Source organism: Priapulus caudatus, unplaced genomic scaffold, assembly GCF_000485595.1.
Source record: "Priapulus caudatus unplaced genomic scaffold, Priapulus_caudatus-5.0.1 Scaffold163, whole genome shotgun sequence".
In the NCBI taxonomy this organism is placed as follows: domain Eukaryota; kingdom Metazoa; phylum Priapulida; class Priapulimorpha; order Priapulimorphida; family Priapulidae; genus Priapulus; species Priapulus caudatus.
The window spans coordinates 145,086-150,846 of record NW_014577224.1 but is presented as its reverse complement, the minus strand read 5'-3'; positions in this window follow the sequence as shown (position 1 = coordinate 150,846).

Genomic DNA, 5,761 nt, shown 5'->3' with positions numbered 1-5,761 from the left:
TGTGCGTGTGCGTGTGCGTGTGCGTGTGCGTGTGCGTGTGAGTGTGCGTGTGCGTGTGCGTGTGCGTGTGCGTGTGCGTGTGTCTGTCTGTCTGCTCGATATTTTTGCAACCAGCGCACCTAGCGGAAGTGAACGGAATCGTGTTTTCCAGTGAGGTTTTAATTCCATTAGATTTTCTAAATATGTTTTTTTTAAACATTTAACCCAATAAATAACAAAAAGCAAAGTGTTAGAATCGAACCTGATGCGTAGGAATGAATCACGAAAAATTTCAGCCGGATTCGTGCACGCGCCTAGACGTTATGCATGCTGGAACAAACAGAATGACACTACTCAAATTATTATATAGATATATATAATCCGTCTTGCATGTCGGTCCATTCACGCGCGATTACACGTCCACGTGCAGATGGACGAACACGCGCACGTAATCATTTCACACGCGCATACACACACGTACGCACAAGCCTGCACGCACGCACACACGCACGCGAACCGAATTCTGGTTGTGTTTAGCATGTCCCTTTCGCCCTCAGTTGACCGTGTCCCAACCTGGGACATAGGAATTCAATCAAGAATTCTGCGCAGGATGTGTGCTGTTCCCAGTAGTGCGATTTTCTGCACTTCTTGGGCAGTGTGGTGGCCAGGGAGTTCGTTGCGGTTCTTCTCAAAACCATTTCTTATAGAGCCAAGGGCTCCAACCACCACTGGCACAACTCTAGTTTCTATTATTATTATTATTATTATTATTATTATTATTACTACTACTATTTCATTAGCCTTGAAGGTTGTTACTCGTGGTTTATCCACACATATACGCACACCCACGCGAAAGCCTGCACGCACACGCACGCACACACACGCACGCGCGATTACACGTCCACGTGCAGATGGACGAACACGCGCACGTAATCATTTCAGACGCGCATTCACACACGCACGCGCAGGACTGCACGCACATAAACGCGCGCGCGCGAACAGAGCTCTGGTTGTGTTTAGCATGTCGTGGCGCGCGTACATCTATCTATCAATGCCTGTATCCCCGTGCCAGCGCTTAGAAGCCCTTTCGCCTTCTAATTTATACACCATGAAACACCTGTGTTCCCGACCCTCGGCATTTGTTGTGACAGATTGCCCCCGATGTCATGTTAGTTCTCTCGTGGTTAGGCCTCGTGCACGCGCGCGTCTGTCTCCCGTTTCGCAAGCTGCCGAATGCTTCTAACATGGTTCTAATATAGAGCTTCAGCTTCTGCTAGAGAGACGCAGGCAGGCATTAATTACACAAGCTATGGAGTTTTCTATCTGAAGTGGTTAACGTGTGAAGCCCGAGAGGTGGGGAAGAGGGGGGAACCCTTTACTACGAAAACGGTCAGTGAGGCTCCGCATGCTTAGACGCTAAGATGAGAGGTAAAACACAGGAGTCAATCAAGAGAAATCACTATCAAAATGTCAAGATCAAAAATGAGTTTAGCGTACGTGGTTAATGTAAGGGGGTGCATGTGGGGAGAGACAGGCGCAAATGGGTCGTACTACGGTACGTGTTACGATAATGGTCAGTAAGGGTCACCTGCTAAGATGCTAAGATGGGAGTCAAGGCAAATGAGTCTATTTATCGTGCTCAGAATAAATGAGAAATCACTGTCATAATGTCGAGATCAAAAATGGATTTTAGCTGTATCAGTTTCTCCACCGCTAATTCGACAGATCAACAAAATATCACTAAGTATTTTATATGGTCATTCGTTCCCTTAACCCTACTAGTTTTTCTCTTTCGCACGGGCGATCTCGATCGTTCTCTCTCTCTCCCTCCCTTTCTCCCTCTCTCTCTCTCTCTCTCTCTATCTCTCTCTCACTCTATCTATCTATCTATCTATCTATCTATCTATCTATCTATCTATCTATCTATCTATCTATCTATACATCTCTCTCTCTCTCTCTCTCTCTCTCTCTCTCTCTCTCTCTATCTATCTATCTATCTATCTATCTAGCTAGCTATCTATCCATCTACATATCTATCTATCTATCTATCTATCTATCTCACCTCCTTTCGCCCTCTCTCTCTCTCTCTTTCAAGCCGATCCCTCTCTCTCTCTCTCTTTCAAGCCGATCACTCTGTCCACTGTCATAATCTCTCTGGCTGTCCCGTTTGCCCTCTCTGATCAGGTTACACTAGTATGAAAAAAAAACACCAACGTAGGTGTTAATTAATTTAGCGACCCGTTAGCACTCCTACCTAATTCATCCGTATCAATTTGCTTGCACTAAGCTGCCGTCCTGCCGTCGAGAGCGGTAAGTTTAATTAGCTGTCAGAGGGCCGAATGAGATTCTTTTTTTAATCACACCGCTACGATAACGAAGCTTTAAATTGACTACGTCACGAATTTCTAGCACCAGCAAATAGTATAATTGTGTGTTATTTGTACAAAATACAATGTATGAAAATACAACTAGTGTTTCTGTTTACTTTTCATGATTAGATACTTTCTTTATACTCCCTAATTTGCCGGTCAATTCGATGTAAATAGACTGTAAATAGTATTCCGACAGTAATTCAAATCGTCTAGATTTTTGAAAATGTAACCAACGTAAAAACGTTCCTATCAGGTGAGAGTTCGAGGATATATTTAGTAACGTTAGTACTAACTTTTGATGTAAAAAAAAAGCAAGTTCACAACTATAACTTTCAGGAGATTCGTGACGTAGACAGTTTAATCACAATACGATAACGTATTTTACGAATAACGAAGCTTTGAAACCATGAATTATACCTTTTGAAACCCTGACGTTCATGTGCATTTTCTGTCGGTTATAAAAGATCAACGATTCGTGCGCTGCCCCTGCCCTCTTTTACCGACCCTCCTCCTCCCTCCCACCCTCCTCCTCCCTCTCACCCTCCCCCGCACATAAAGGAAACATCGCGCAAATATGCAAGCTCGCAATTTATCTAACGAGCGCTCGCTCGAGATAATAGTGTGTTTGTTCATAAATGTTTCTTCCTGATAATATTCATCATAATTATACTGATTTCCCAATGATATTTGACACGCACATATGTTACAACAACAACGACTAGCACCTCGATGTTCAGCCCTCCGCACGCGTGCACCCTCAATTCTGTGCCCATCGAACCCTACGACCCCTCGGCGAATTCCCCCCCCCTCACCAACCATTGTGAGTGAATTCTCGCCTTTAAATTTGATTACACGCAGAGCGGTTAAAGTTCGCTTTGAATCCTGCTTCCGCTTGATACGCATTGACGACGACACAGGAGTTGACTTTGCCCCCCCCCCCTTGATCATATACGGACGCAGGAATCGTTTTAAATATCCGATTTCTGTTAGGAAGGCATCACGTCACCCCGAAAAAAACTTTGATGCATTAGTAAACGCAGTGGGTTTCGGTAATCGTACGCGTCATTATATGTAGGTCAGTCTGACAAGCCTTGTTATTGCACTGTTGTTTACCGCATCGCGTGCTATTAATGTTTCCATACGGTATATAATCCGATAGCGCAGCAATTGTCTGCAGTGACGCAGTAGGGATGAATCGGCGATAGAACGCATAATAAATAAATAAATATATATATATATATATATATATATATAGCAGGGAACACGCAGAGCGTATAACAAAATACACATCAATTGTAATGTATCGTTCGAAAATGTCCGTTTTAACAACAATCAAGCAGATGAAATTGGAACCGGTACGGATCCGGCAGTGAATCGGACAGGATCCCGGACGATTCTTCTTCTTCTTCTTCTTCTTCTTCTTCTTCTTCTTCTTCTTCTTCTTCTTCTTCTTCTTCTTATTATTATTACTATTTCATTAGTCTTGGAGGTTGTTACTCGTGGTTTATCCACGCATATAGGCACACGCACGCACGCGCATGTACCTACACACGCGCACACATATACACGCACGCAGGCATATATACGAGCGCACAGACGCATGAGCGATATACTCTATAAGGTGAGTACTATGACAACGCGCATGATATAGATACGCTATAAATAAATGAATTTGCTTTCAATAACAATGTCAGTGTATTTCGTCATAAAACACGCATTTCTGAAAGAAAAATCAGTATGTCACATGATTCGCTCAAAGTGTATGGTTTCTGACCGAATACATTTACTGGGAAACAAACTTACTTGTGCCCGCGGAAATGTAATACAATTGTCAAATCAATCACAATGTATAAGAGATCTTTAGAATATTTCCCAACTTTTCCACGCGTAATATATTTATTCATAAATTTCCACCATAACCATAATAATGTAATAATGCGCCAAAAAGACATTCGATATGGCTTCACGATGCGTACGTAATAACCGCTGCTGCCTCAGTTGATACGATATGAAATACACAGCATCAGGTGACATCATATAGTAACATTAAAAACGCAATCGCCTCGTGCGAGAGCGTGCTCTCATATCCATTCTTGCAAATGCAAACCGGAAATACAGAAATCAATAGATTGCTAATTGCGCGCTGTGGATTCGTCGAGGATTCGCCGGATTTTAATGGGATTGCGTAACCACGAACGCTCTGTCAAAAGCAACAACAACTACTCTACAAACTTACGGTTATCAATGAACGACGAACGCACATGACATCGCGCACGCAGCCCGCCCGCCCAGCGTACACGCACAAGCCTAGCTCACCCTGGACTAATTGCAAAGAGTGTGGACGCCACTGGTGCGGATTCCAACCCAAGTACGTAGAGCTCCAAAAACGCGGGAATGTATTGTGTTTACATGTTCGGAATGCAGCGATGTTTTTTCGCGTTGTTTTTATCGCTGTACCCTAACAGGGGGAGGCGAAAGACGATACGCCTTCTCCCCAGTAGCATGTTAACGACCACTCACTCACACAGAACGAGAGAAAAAAAAGAAACCACCGAGCGCACGTAACGGGCAATTATGTCGGTTTTGTGTTAAAGTAATTGTGACGAGAGTTTTCCAGTTTTTTCACCACTTTCATGATACCTACCGTTATTGATTGAGTAACAGCAATTGTCTAGAGTAACAATAAAATGTCTTAGAACCTTCGTATTCACCCAAACATGCAATTTTAGAACTACTAGTTTGGTAAACAATCGTTTGCTGTAATCTTGAAACTAGCCGGTAGTGTGGACGATTAGTGGCGCCACCGCCTATCTGCCATAGACATAGTACAGGCTCTCTCAAATGCACTTGTTTTCAATGAATACCGACAATTTACAAGTTTACCAATTCTGCCATTATCGTCATACGATAAAATTTATTGCTGTTACGATGTGGTTAAATTCATCTCTATGGTTCTCTATGCTATAACTGCATAAAATCTTAGTGTTTTTAATGTTGGTGTAATCAGTGCTATTTCCGCTGTCAGGTGAGACTATATTCAGCTATATTTAGTTTTTCTGAGAAAAAATCTCGCAATAGTCAGATTAAGAACGAGGCGAGCGGATTTTGGAATTTGTTCGCTGCGTCGGAACGGCGGGAAGATGGTGATGCAAGATAGCGAGCGCCGAATTGTAACGTTTGTCGATGCGCGTGAAGTTAATCGGTTACTCCTTCGTACGTGCAAGTGGAATTCACGCACGGTCTTTGTTTAGAATACACGCGCGCACGCTCGCACGCTCATACGCACACACGCACGCTCACACGCACACACGCGCGCACGCACGCACGCACGCACACACACACACACACGCGCGCGCGCCCACGCACGTACACATGCACACCAACACGCACTGACGCTCGCACGCACGCAC